Genomic DNA, 14430 nt, shown 5'->3' on the forward strand with positions numbered 1-14430 from the left:
ATGAAGCCACAGGCAAGTTGGGATCCATCTGCGGTATTTATTGAAACACAGCACTCAAGACGTACAGGCAGGGTAAATGGCAGGCAAACAGAGAATGTAGTAGGCAGGCAGAAGAATAACAAGAGCAGGCAGAGGTCAGGGCAGGCAGCAAACAATCGAAGAACTTGGGCAGGCAAGGGGTAAATAAGGCAGGCAGCAAACTAACAGAGTCTAAACAACAGGCTGGATCAGTACACAGAGAGACTGGAATATAAACTGGGAATACACTTGCTTAGTAGAGTCGCCGGAGCAAACAAGACTTCGCAATGAATGAAAGAGTGAATGGATATAAATAGAGCGTGGGAAACAGGGAACAGCTGTGGTGTAATCAGACCTAGGTATGCGGGCTTATGGGAAATGTAGTCTAAGCGGTCAAAACTCCGGTGAATCGGATCTCCGATGACTGGAGGGGGAGGCGTTCTCAGGGTTCATAACAGAGCCCCCCCCCTGTGAGCGGCTCCGGACGCGAGGATGCGACCTGCGTCGAGGTCTCCCCCGAGGTCGAGGGGCCGGTCTTTCCGGGTAGATCTGGTGGAACTCCGTAATGAGGTTGGGGTCCAGGATGTCATTGGTGTTGACCCAGGATCTTTCTTCCGGGCCGTACCCCTCCCAATCCACCAGGTACTGGATCTGACCTCGGTGACGCTGGGAGTGGAGCAGGGTGCGCACCAGGAAGGCTTCCTCACCGCCCACAATCATGGGGAGGGGCCCGGGAGGCGCCCCCTCCTCAGTCCTCGGAGCATCAGCCGGTTTGAGCAGGGAGACATGAAAAGTAGGGGAAATACGGTAATTAGTAGGGAGTTGCAAACGGAAAGAAACTGGATTGATCTGTCTAAGAATTTTGAAGGGGCCCACATACCTAGGACTGAGTTTTTGCATGGTAGACGCATGCGGATGTCCCGAGTTGAGAGCCAAACCCACTGGCCAGGAAAGAAACTGGGGCTGGGACGACGGTGCCGGTTGGCTTGTTCCCTGGAGTGATCAACTGCCCGTTGAAGGTGGACGTGGGCCTGGTCCCACACTGCCTCACTGCGTTGCAGCCAGTCGTTGACTGCGGGGACTTCGGAGGGTTCACCGGACCATGGGAAGAGAGGGGGTTGATAACCCAGGATGCACTGGAATGGGGTCAGGTTGGTCGAGGGTTTGAGGAGGGAGTTCTGGGCATACTCGGCCCACGGAAGGTAGCGACTCCAATCCGCCTGATTGTGGTGGCAGTATGTTCGAAGGAATCTTGTTATTTCTTGGTTCAGGCGTTCCGTCTGACCATTGGACTGTGGATGATACCCAGAAGTGAGGCTGACGTTGATGTTCAGACGTTGGAAGAAAGCTCTCCATACCCGGGACGTGAATTGTGGGCCCCGGTCGGAGACGATGTCCTCAGGAAGGCCGTAGTACCGAAAGACATATTGGAACAAGTGTTCGGCGGTTTCCAGGGCAGAGGGCAGTTTGGGCAGCGGGATGAGACGGCAGGCCTTGGAGAAACGGTCAATTACTGTAAGAATGGTGGTATGGTGTTGAGAGTTGGGAAGGTCTGTGATAAAGTCCACAGCGATGTGCGACCAAGGACATCGGGGTATGGGAAGTGGTTGAAGCAGGCCGGCTGGCAGTTGCTTGGGGGTTTTGGCGACATTACAGGCTTGGCACTTGTTGACGAAATCCGCCACGTCGTCCGACAGTGTCTCCCACCAGAAGCGGTTCCGTAGCAGACGGGTGGTGGCTGTGATGCCCGGATGACCGGAGTGCAGTGCATCATGTACCCAGCGCATGGTCCTGTCCCGCAGACTGGGAGGTACAAAGGTCCGGTCGGGTGGACATTCTGGTGGTGATGCCGTTGAGGCATGGGCCTGGGTGATGTCTGCCATGAGGTCCCACTGGATGGGAGCCAGAAACAACTCGGACGGAACTATAGGTTCGGAGCTGCAACGTGGAGGTGTGGCTTCGTGTTGTCGAGATAGGGAATCGGCCTTGACATTCTTGGACCCGGGAAGGTAGGAAATGGTGAAATCAAAGCGAGTAAAGAATAGAGCCCATCTGGCTTGTCTGGGGTTGAGTCTCTTGGCAGAGCGAAGGTACTCAAGATTGCGATGATCCGTGAAAACTTGGAATGGATGTCTGGACCCCTCCAACCAGTGTCGCCACTCCTCCAGCGCGGCTTTCATAGCCAGGAGTTCACGGTTGCCGACGTCATAATTCCGCTCGGCTGAAGAGAGTTTGCATGAGTAGAAGGCGCAGGGAAACAGCTTAGGGGGGTTACCTTGACGTTGGGAGAGGATCGCTCCAATGCCCGTGTTCGAGGCGTCCACCTCCACGACAAACGGTATATCAGGGTCTGGGTGGTGCAGAATGGGTGCCGAGGTGAAGCGCTCCTTTAGTTGAGCCGAAGGCCGGAGGGAGTCGGGGTCCAGTGGAGCTTGTGTTGACCCTCCTTGATCAAGTTAGTGAGAGGTGAGGCGACAGTGCTGAAGTTTCTGATGAATCTACGGTAGAAGTTAGAAAATCCCAGAAAGCGTTGGAGTTCTTTCACCGTGGTAGGTTGGGGCCAGTTCAGTATGGCTTGGACCTTGTTGTCGTCCATGGCCACTCCCTCGGGGCTAATGATGTATCCCAGGAAGGCTACCGATCTTAGGTGAAACTCACATTTCTCGGCCTTGGCATATAACTGGTGCAGGATCAGTCGCTTCAGAACCGCTCTCACCTGGGAGATGTGCTCCTCGAGGGAATCGGAGTAAATCAAGATGTCGTCGATGTAAACGATCAGGCACCTATTAAGCATGTCCCTGAAGACATCGTTGACGTAGGACTGGAAAACAGAAGGGCTATTGGACAGGCCGAACGGCATGACCCGGTATTCATAGTGGCCGCTGGTGGTAGAGAAGGCAGTCTTCCACTCGTCCCCCTCCGGATCGCGGATCAGATTATAGGCACTTCGGAGATCCAGTTTAGTGTAGAACTTGGCTGACCGTAGTTGCTCCAGAGCAGAGGGAACCAGGGGCAATGGGTATCGGAACTTTACTGTGATGTCGTTAAGACCACGGTAGTCGATGCAGGGGCGTAACGAGCCATCCTTTTTACCCACGAAGAAGAAGCCGGCTGCGGCTGGAGAGGTGGAGTGTCTGATGAAACCCTTGGCTAGCTCCTCCTCTATGTAGGATTTCATGGCGAGAGATTCAGGTTCTGACAGGGGGTAGATTCTGCCACGGGGCGGTGAGGCTCCGGGAAGGAGCTCGATAGCGCAGTCGCTGGAACGATGTGGTGGGAGTTGCGACGCTTTGGCCTTGCTGAAGGCCTCACTGAGATCAGCGTATGCCGGGGGAATGTCAGGAACGGTGTCGGAGTCTTTTGTGACGTGGGCGGCCCCCACGGAGACAGCACGAATGGAACGTAGGCATTTCTTAAAGCAAGTGGGGCCCCACTGAGTAAGTTGATTGTTCCGCCAGGAAATTTGTGGGTCGTGCAGTCGGAGCCAGGGAAAGCCAAGGAGAACTGGATTGCGAGGAGATTGGGTGACGTAGAAGCAAAGGGTTTCTGTGTGCAGTGCTCCCACCTGCAGGAGGAGGTCACAGGTGGTGTAACGCACTTTACCGGATCCCAGGGGACGACCATCTAGCGCCGCCACTGTCAAAGGAGGATTACACGCCATCAGGGGAATTTGATACTGTTTACAGAACGATTCATCGATAAAACTCCCCGCCGCCCCAGAATCAATCAAGGCTTGGGTGTCAAAGATGGTTGACCGGAAGGTTATTTTAATGGGTACCTCTAGACTGGTCCCAGGCAAGGTAGAGGAAACGAGCAGACTCACCCCTGGGTGTGAAGCTTGTGATGGGCGCGTCGGGCAGCTGACGCGTTGATGTCCAGCCTGACCGCAGTAGAGGCAGAGGCGGTTGGCGTAACGGCGCTCCCGTTCCTCGGGTGAGATGTGCAACCGGTCGACCTGCATAGGTTCGGAAGTGTTGGGGGGTTTGGGCACTACAGCAGAGAGAGGGGTCGACCAACGAGCTGGACGTCTGGAACGAATGAGGTTGTCTATGCGGATTGCCAAGGTGATGAACTGTTCAAGAGAAATACCTTCGTCACGGCAAGCTAGCTCGGACTGGAGATCTGCATCGAGGCCCTGCCGGAAGAGAAGTTTGTGGGTGGATTCGAGCCAGCCCGTTTGGGCTGCGAGGGTTCGAAAGGAGAGTGCGTAATCTGCGGCCGTCCGTGTTCCTTGGCGGAGAGCCAGAAGTTGTTCACCAGCGTCCTTGCCGCCCTCAGGGTGATCAAAGACATCAATCAGACTCTGTCGGAAGGATTCAAAGGTAAATTGGGCGAAACCGTGGTTGGTCCACAATGCGGTTGCCCAATCGAGCGCTCTGCCTGTGAGAACAGAGTTCATAAGCAGAATTTTGCTTTCATCTGTGGGGTAAAGTGCTGGCTGCTGAGAGAGGAACAAAGAACATTGCATGACGAACCCCTTGCATTTCGACGGAGAGCCGTCAAACTTCTCGGGCAGCGCGCGAGCCACGGGCTCGCGGAGGTTACTACGGGGGGGGCGTGGCCGCCGAGCTGGCTTGAGTTACAGCGGGCGCCGGTGCGGGTGCCGGCTGAAGAAGTACCTGCATGGAGCGCATCATCTCTTCAACGGCTGCCGTAAGCCGGACGAGTTGTTGTTGTTGCGCTGACAGCTGATTCGCTTGGGCTGTGAGTTCCTCCGTCATGCGTGAAATCACCGCTGGATCATGGTGTGGCGAAGTCTTCTGTAATGAAGCCACAGGCAAGTTGGGATCCATCTGCGGTATTTATTGAAACACAGCACTCAAGTCGTACAGGCAGGGTAAATGGCAGGCAAACAGAGAATGTAGTAGGCAGGCAGAAGAATAACAAGAGCAGGCAGAGGTCAGGGCAGGCAGCAAACAATCGAAGAACTTGGGCAGGCAAGGGGTAAATAAGGCAGGCAGCAAACTAACAGAGTCTAAACAACAGGCTGGATCGGTACACAGAGAGACTGGAATATAAACTGGGAATACACTTGCTTAGTAGAGTCGCCGGAGCAAACAAGACTTCGCAATGAATGAAAGAGTGAATGGATATAAATAGAGCGTGGGAAACAGGGAACAGCTGTGGTGTAATCAGACCTAGGTATGCGGGCTTATGGGAAATGTAGTCTAAGCGGTCAAAACTCCGGTGAATCGGATCTCCGATGACTGGAGGGGGAGGCGTTCTCAGGGTTCATAACACTTAGGGGCAAGAAAGGCCCCGGTACACCCATCATGGAAATGGAGGGCCATTTTTGGACATGTTATAAGAATCATGTCTGTATGAAAACCTTTGAGATGAAAAGCAGAGGGTACAGGGCATCACTTTCACTGAAAAAGACAAGCCAATTTCAATTTTCAGGGGTTTTGAGCAGGTGTATCACACAGGCAGGGATTTGTTTGTTGTCAAGCTTGTTGTGTGGCCATACACAGACGGTTATGTAACGCAAAATAAAGTTAATATTAGGACCACAATGCGATGCGGAGAGGTCTTGCATCACCCTGCATGGGTTTATTTTGCAAAAGCAATCGGATGACTGTACATTATACCACTTATTACACAGCTACTAACCAAATAAATAAATACATGAACATAAATTATTTATTTGAAATACATTTGAAATTATTTTATTAGCTTACTTGTATCTGAGAAGTAGGAAGATGACTCGTAATACCAGGATGACCAGTCTGATATGTATTAATCCCCAGATGTGCGGTTGTTACTCGGAAATATCAGTCCGCTAGATGGTGCCATTGGTCAATCAGAATCCACTGTTCCAGAGACTAGTGTAATTAATGGGATTATACTAGGGATGCACCGAAATGAAAATTCTGGGCCGAAACCGAAAATCCAGGATGCACTTGGCCGAAAACCGAAACCGAAAAAAAGAAAAAAAAAATGGTGTGTATAATTGAATTAATTTTATACTTTTTCATTAATTTCATGAATTTAATGAATCTGAATTGAAAAACTACAAACCAATAAAATAAATCACACTTATTGAAAGTAGCACACCAAAATTGGACAAAAAATATATTAAAACTATATTAAATATTATTCTTCTTTCAGTTCTGTAAAAATCTAATTTTACAGATTTTATTAACAATTATCCAAATAATGTAAAGTTTTAGAAAACTATTATATGAAAAACAAGAGTCAAGAAATGAATTTAGCTAGCATCTTTCAAAAAGTTTAAATATGCAACAGTAATTTTAATTAAAACAACAGGCAGAACACAGAATGGTCTCTATTCCACTGATCTATATATAACTATAATATATAATTATATATATAGATCAGTGCTCTATTCTGTTTATGTAAACGTATACACACTTTAAGTGAACATTATTGTGCAAAACAACAGTGCAAAACAGCAGTAATTGAACTAAATCCAAAGGCAACTGTAAAAGACAGATGTATCCTCAAGTGAAGAACAAGAGTAATGTAATTGCTATGCACATCAAATTGGACCGCTTTCTATTTAAGTACAAGTGACAGGATTCTCTTCAAGAACAAAAATTGCTAAACTTTCTGACAGTCTCTATTGTCAGAAAGCTCATCAAGAACATGAGATGCTGCACTGAACAGTCTCTCACTCTCTGTGCTGGTGCTTGGGCAGATAAATACCTGTGCGCAATCCGCGCAAGCAATGGAAAGCCGTCTTTGTTTATGCGCCCGTAGTCAAGGGGATTGTCGCTTCTGGTAGTTCAGCTAGATACGTCTCAAGTTGTGGTGTAGCTGCGCTAGTTGTGACACTTTCCTGTAGAATCTCTTGCTGTACTCTGTATATTTATATATATCTTGACATTTCTGCTGAATAAACACTGCAGATCGCAAATTTGATGTCCTTATCAGAAACTTTGAAGAATTTCCACACCGCTGACATGATCGGCCTTTGCTTGGTAGCGCCGTGATAAGGGCTAGATCGATCCAGAGTGAAATCTGCGCACTGAGGGGCGGGGCGAGGAGGTATTTTCGGCTCATATTTTCGGCCTTTTTTCTCTTTCGGCCATTTTCAGCCGAAAATTTTCAGCGGCCGAAATTTCGGCGCATCCCTAGATTATACACATTCACCCTAATCTGGGGTTTATTTTGCAATATACTGTAACAGGCTTACTGTACATTATATTGTACATTATTAAATAAAGTGTTAATATATAGATCCTTTAGAATAGAGATCTGTCCAGTGAGAATATTTAAATCTATAATTACAGTTCATAAGTTTTTGCTGTTTTTTTGTAACAAATGGGATTTTAAGTTCTTATAAAACTGGGGGAGGGAGATATTGAAGGTATAGAGCAAGGATTTGCTTACTTACACAATATGACAAGAGTTACCCTTCATCAGCCAACCAACAAGGACAATTGCATCTATGTGAACTTCTGCAGTTATTCTAGGATGAACTTCAATGACATTAGTCATTAATCTTACAGTTCATAAAAAATCTTTGTTTAAACACTGACCCTTAACACTTACTTTGTTTAATCATTTTAAACTAAGAATTGCATACATAAGTAATAATGGCATGATATTCATGATGTTAGCCAGAGGGGAACTGGCCCCCACAGTGAGCCTGGTTTCTCCCAAGGCTATTTTTCTCCATTAAACAACATCTTATGGAGTTTTGTGTTCCTTGCCACAGTCGCCTTCAGCTTGCTCACTGGGGTTATAAATACAATTATTATTTAATTACTTATTTTTAAACACAATTCACAATCATATTTTATCAAACTACACAATGATGACTCTAAGACATTATAGATATTATATTTGTATCTTCTGTTAATGCATGATCTTCTGTAAAGCTGCTTTGAAACAATGCGTGTTGTGAAAGGCGCTATACAAATAAAAATGACCTGACTTGACTTACTATATTAGCCATGATTGAAACACTCAGCTATTGAGGGAAATAAAATAAAAAAAAGGATGTAGAGACTGGTTATTGTAGCACTACAGGTAAAAGTATACACTTCTCTTTCGAAGTGTATGGTAAACAGTCACACTGACAGTAAAATAAAATAAAAAAGCTTGTGCAATATGGTGCGGCCAGCTGGCTCCATTGTGGGCCTCGCCACTCCATACAGACAAAAGAGCAAAATGGAAATGAACCTTTCATGAAATAGATTCAAGCCACACAGATAGTGAGTGATTATAAAGTGAGATTGCAGCATGTGTGTGTGCTGTTAACATCCATGCTGTATATTTCGTCTCCATGTCATGCAGTGATTCTGGACATTCTGGACTGAACTCAGCAGCCCTGTAGGGCAATTGACATTTCACAAGCACTCTGTCATCAACATGATGCTAATTTTACCATCAGGGAGGACAGTTCTCCACCCTCTCCCAAAGCATCAGTGGTGTGAATGTTTGTCAAAGAATTGTTGTGGAGAACCCAAGTCAATATGTTTTCCCAAAATTAAGAACTAACTGAGTTTTTTTAAAACCACCTAAAATCAAAATGACATTTTTTTGTAGTTGTTAGTCCATGTCTATTAGTTTTGAAGCCATCTGAATGCTAGTGTATTCCTAGAAATTAACCAAAATGTACTTTTAGCAGACATACACATTTAAAATTTTTTAGATCGACCGGTTTTACAGATTCTTATTTTTTTTTTTACTTTTCTTTACCAATAAATGATCTATCTGTATTGGTTTTAAAATAGAATCAATATTGTTTGGCTATTATTGGTTTGAAACTCTGAAATGTCCCAACTAAACTTCCTGTTTCAATAGAAAACGTCAACACAGGACTGCACTTTTCAGATCTTCAGAGTGCGGGACAGCGAATGCATGTTTTGAGTGTATGCTGGGATCTGATTCCACAGAGGGGAGAATGGCATTGGTCCAGGCCTCTTGGCTGCCTACATGGTACATCACACGTGTCAGAGAAACACCGCAGTGGGCGTCCAGAGCGTCTTCTGTGATTATCACAACCCTTCCACATGGGAAGACTGCGTGGGCTGGACCTGCTTCCTAACACATACAGCGTAAGCAACACTGTTGCCAGATAACTGTGAGAAACTCCAGTCCCATCTATTATCAATGAGTTGACATCTAAGATTGCATTTACACCTTGGAGTTAAATATGTCTGATCAGGTAGAGATCCAATGACAGTTACAATCTCTCAGCAAATGTAAAAAACACTCATGGATAATTAATTCACTTCGACAGTTCAGGGTTTTTCCTGCAATGAAAAAAATTTGGTGGTCGCCGAGGCAAAGTTTCGGGTCACCAAATAAAATGTTGTGATATTCATCTCACGTTCTGCGATATGTGAGCAGTAAATATGCTTCTCATCTGAAAGTGTAAATGGAAAGTGCTTTTTCAATCGGATAGCAATCAGATCAGGAAAAATGCTTGAAGTTACCAAGTATAGATACCTCTTTCCACCTTATTTGAATGTAGTCAGAATCCTTCCCTGACAAACTCCGAATTTTTATGCCAGATGTAAATGGGGCCCAAGGGTACAACATAAAAGACTGATTTGTAAATAAAACCAACAGTGTTCAATTACATCCTGTTCTAAACATGAACCTGATACTGTTAAGATTCTATTAAATCTTTAACAAAAGGATTTCTCCTAAAATTCTTAGGTCTAACAGAAAGGTTTATTATCTACTGTAATTCTTGCAATTGCAAATAAAATTGCAAATAAATACTTGCAATTCCAATAGAGGTCTAATAGAGTTTTTAATTGCCCCATCTTTAACAATGCTCATTCAATAACAGTTAATTTAAAGCTTAAATAATCTATTAACTTGTTCACAAGCAATCCATGCTGATATCAGTCGAAAACGCATGCAATCCACACTGAAATGTTCTGAAAACGCAAACGTAATGCAATCCATGGTGATGTTGGGTGCTTCAACTGGCTGCAACAGGCCAAAGCAGAGATGCCAGTCTTCACATCTCACATCTTCTGTGTTACACACAGAACAGCATGTGTTTCTCCCAGTCAGTGGGAGCAGCAAAATGAGACACGTTTTAAAAGTTGCGTTTGTACCGTTTTGGAAACGCATCAAAATGATCAAAAACTTCCATCTAGTGCATGTTTACAAAAGACTAACAAATAAAAAGTACAGATGGGTGCAAAAATGGTCCAGGATGCCTTCAAAACAGCAAGAAACAGCTCAGCTGTTCTAACTAGTCTTTTAAAAGCTGCACGAGAAGCACAATAGCAGTCAAAGACATTCATCTAGTGCATATTTAGGTAGAAAAACATTTAAATCCAGATAGGTGCATGAAGGTGTCTTTTGTAAAGTGTAGATTAATTTCCCATGACAGGCCCTCTCTCCTCTTCACCTGTGACTGACTGAGCGCCAGTGGGCGGGGCCAAGAGTGCAATGATGAAAAATAGGAATTGATGTCTTGCTGAAGAGGCAGTCATTTATGTGACGTCACAAGTTCCACAACTTCCAAACAAGCCGTTTCAATAGCCTGTGCTCTTCAATGCTCTTTTTCTATTAAGGAGGAAGTTTTCAGTTCTGAAACTCTTATATGTCAAAAGATCGAGGAAAGTTTGATTCCTCATTTCATGAACCCTTTTAAGAACACCAAAAAGCTTTTGCTACAAGGCAACCATAGGGGATTCTTTGTTGAACTGTTGTTATGTTTCCCTATTTTAACGTAAAACACGGATTAACAATACATTAAAACTGAAAATTTAATAAGAATGCATAAGAAGTTCTGAAGAAAATGTGAGTGGTGCTTGCCAATGCAAAACCATGCCAAACACAAAGGTGTTCCCCCACCCGGTCTCAATGATATTCTGGGCCCTATGGTTTTGGTAGCTCCATAGGGCCTCAAAAGTCTATGAGGCATAAATTCTGAATGTACATTTCCAAGGAACTCCAAAAATCTTCTCAGTAACTGCCAGCCTTACAATTAATCAGCTCTGAACTTTTATGCCATTCAGAGAGAATTTAACTCTGTGACATCATGGCGATGCAACAATGAGTCAGCACGCATTAAGGGCCTGACTGCACTGACATAGAAATGGACAGCTGAGTTTTGAGGAGAGACTGATCTTTCCTTGTTTACTGGAGTGCTAGATACAGTTCAGCTTGTATAGAGACATACAAAAGAGCTAGTGTTTATCAGGGTTTAATCTTTACAATGCAAACAGAAGAAATTCTTGATCCCTAGGTCAAACACACAAAAGGATGACTGTACCACAGCAGAGACTGTGGTTAAGTTTCCACCTGTGAAGAGTAGCCTATTATTAATGAGATAAAATCAATGAAAGAATTGGTAGAGAGATGAATGTTCCTTTAAAAGATACCATGAAACCGCTTGAGGAGTTTTCTGTCCTGTGTTGACATATTAGAAGAGGACGTTTGGGCAAGACATATCGAAGGGATTGTCCCTTTGTTTTATAATAGCCCATTTATTTTAGTTACGTTACAGCAATGAACCATGATTTGCTACTTGCTAGTCGGTTGCAGGTGGTTTCAGGAGGAGGGACACTCTCATTCTAGAGCACATTGGATTGGACAAAATCTTCATAGTGCAAGGTGTCATCATACATTTTTTGGTAAATTTTCCCTGAAGAGAAGACTGTAAATTTGTAAAAAAACAAAAAAAAAAAACACTTAGTCCATGACAAGGATTTAAATGACCTAAAAATATATAAAAATTGACTAAAAACAATTCAATTTAATGGGGTATTAAAAGTGCTTTCTTTAGCAGAGAGAAGACGCAGTGCACATTAGCACAGTGTTTCTATGACTTCGCTACAAATGTAACCCTTCAAAAGACTGTTTGAGTTCAGACTTGGTAATTATTTTGTTTCAACCAAAGGTTAGCAGCAAAGTGTGAACAATGACCTACTTTATCTCACATGAGATATTGTGCTATATACACTTACTACAACAACTGCATGCAAACACTGTCATGGTCCTGTCACTCTGTCAGTCTGGGTTTTTGTCTGACAGGACTGTGGCTTTATCGTCCAATGTCTGTCTTGTGTTTTCGGTCAGTCTTGTTTCATGCCGGGAGCACGGTGTCTATCTAGATCCTGACTTCCTGTCTGGTTTGGTTTCTGTCTGTGTCGGGATCCAGACACTCATGCTCCATGTCTGTCTGTTACTGACGTGGGTGCATCGTACTTATGTCATCTTGGCAGTATGCACTCGCGTTAATATTTTGTCTGGCCTGTGACGCGAGCTGTCTTCATGTTGTGCTGAGATTTGTCACTTCGGTCTAAGGTGTTGGGTGTGTGTGTGTGTGTGGCACAGGTGTCGCACAGGTGACCTGTCTTGTTTTTGTCACCAGTTACATGCATCACGCAGGGTTGTGGAGTAACGAAATTTGAGTAACTTTATTCCACTAATGTTACAATTTAAATGGTTGGTGATCAGAATAGATTACTGAAGAGAAAATTTAGCATTTTATTGTCATTTGTTTCATTTAATATTTAGACTATTGAGTTGTAAAACAATTATACATATACATTATACAATCTAATTATACATATACATTATGCAATTATACATATACATCTAATGCAATCTGTTGTGAGGGAAACATGACATCATTGAGGAACTTTCTCTTAATAGTTCAATAGAATAGCTACACGATGTTTCTACAGCTTGAAAAAAACCCAGTTAGAAACGCTTTGACAGATGAAACATAAAACCAGTAAATACACAATTACATGCCTTGTCCACATTTTTTATGCAGTTATGGTATTTTTAGAGGAATTGCTAACTAATATAGCCTTTAACATCATATAGAAAGCTACAAATAATATACTGCATTTTCTGCCTCATTCTAGGAACAGAATCCACATACGATCAGAAAAAGAACGTAGTTGTGTACACTCTGTTGGGCTTTGAAGTTTGATGAAATGCTAATTCTTGCCTTTACATGCATCTCTTACCAGACTCGATTATATTTTATAATGTATTCTATGAGCCATAAATTCACATTGGAGCAAACTTGTGATATTATCAGAATCAGCTTTATTGCCAAGTATGCTTTACACATACAAGGAATTTGGTCTTGCTGACAGGAGCTTCCAGTGTACAACAATGCAAAACAGCAACAAGACATAACTAATATTAAAAAATTATTAAAAAAAATGTCATTAAAATATAAATAATCAAATGTTTATAGAATATAAAGTATATATAGAATAGGGCTGCAATTAACGATTATTTTGATAATCGATTAATCTAACAATTATCAGAATGATCATTCGACTATTCGGGCGATTATTGCAACGATTAATCGTTAGCTCTTAACCGATTATTCAGCTTGTGCCCCGACTTAAAAGGTTGTATTAAACATGCTTACTAACAATAAAGAGGACAAAATCATCTTTTAAAAATACCTCTAAATGACATTCACTGAATTAAAGGGAAAAAGTACTTTTTATTACGTTTAATTCAGTAAAGAAAGTCACTGCAAAATATATATATATATTGTTATCAAGTGTTTGTCTTGTTTTCCATTAAAAATAGTCTAAAAATCCTTAAAACAAGAAACATTTACTAGAGAAGCAACATATAAGATATTTAGACTTGCTTTAACTCTTTCCCCGCCAGCGTTTTTTAAAAAAGTTGCCAGCCACCGCCAGGGTTTTTGACGATTTTCGCTAAACTTTAATGGCCCGCAGAATATTTTCTTCCATGAATATATGAAGATGCTATATATCAAAATAAAGATCTGAGCCTCTGCTTTTAGGCAAAAAAAAACTATTTTATTTTATCTTCATTTGTTCTTTTTTATTGCCACTTGAACAGAGGTAGGTTTTGTCAAAAACAACATTTCGGACAAAAAGCTGAGAAAAGGCATTTTTATCAAACAAGTGCTTTAGTATTAGTATGATGTTCCACTTCACGTTTGAGACAATCGCAGTCTGTTTCTTTGATCAAAGAGTTGCGTACTCTTTCAAAACATGCGTCTGGGTCTTCCTTATCAGTATACCACCTAAAACACGGATACCCAGAAAATTCCGTGTTTGGCGGGGAAGCGTTTTTTCATAAAACCCGGAAAATTCCGTGTTTGGCGGGGAAAGAGTTAAGGGATTGTATCTTATACAGTAAGTGTATTTTGTACATAAGTGTATTTTTTACTATAGTTATACTTCTGCGAGTGCAGTAATACACTACTATATTCAAGATCTATTCTTTAAAAGCAAGTCTGAATATCTTATATGCTGCTTCTCAGGTGAATGCATTTTTAGATATTTTATATTATATTCAACATTCTCAGACAAAAACAATTCTTCTGTTTTATAGTTTCTAAAGTAAAGGTACATATTTTTAAATGAGTTTTATATATTTGTATTGGAAAACAAGCCAAAACAAATCATAAACATATTTTGTTGCAGTGTATCATGGGGAGAAGTCTACCCTCTCTCACCTTCC

At 42.9% G+C, this 14430-nt stretch overlaps 1 protein-coding gene across 2 annotated transcripts in view; it reads right to left on the bottom strand.

Moving 5' to 3' along the window:
- LOC127625164 (arrestin domain-containing protein 1-like) overlaps positions 1-14430 on the bottom strand; it is a 52972-nt gene that overhangs the window by 16545 nt on the left and 21997 nt on the right. Inside the window, exon 1 of one of the 2 annotated variants that reach the window (XM_052100258.1) lies at positions 374-704. The exons of the other annotated variant lie outside the window; for it this stretch is intronic. The gene's annotated coding sequence lies outside the window, so the exon portion shown is untranslated. Of the gene's footprint in view, positions 1-373; positions 705-14430 lie in introns of those variants that run through there. 2 annotated transcript variants of the gene reach the window in all.

Source organism: Xyrauchen texanus, chromosome 31 (assembly GCF_025860055.1).
Source record: "Xyrauchen texanus isolate HMW12.3.18 chromosome 31, RBS_HiC_50CHRs, whole genome shotgun sequence".
Taxonomy (NCBI): domain Eukaryota; kingdom Metazoa; phylum Chordata; class Actinopteri; order Cypriniformes; family Catostomidae; genus Xyrauchen; species Xyrauchen texanus.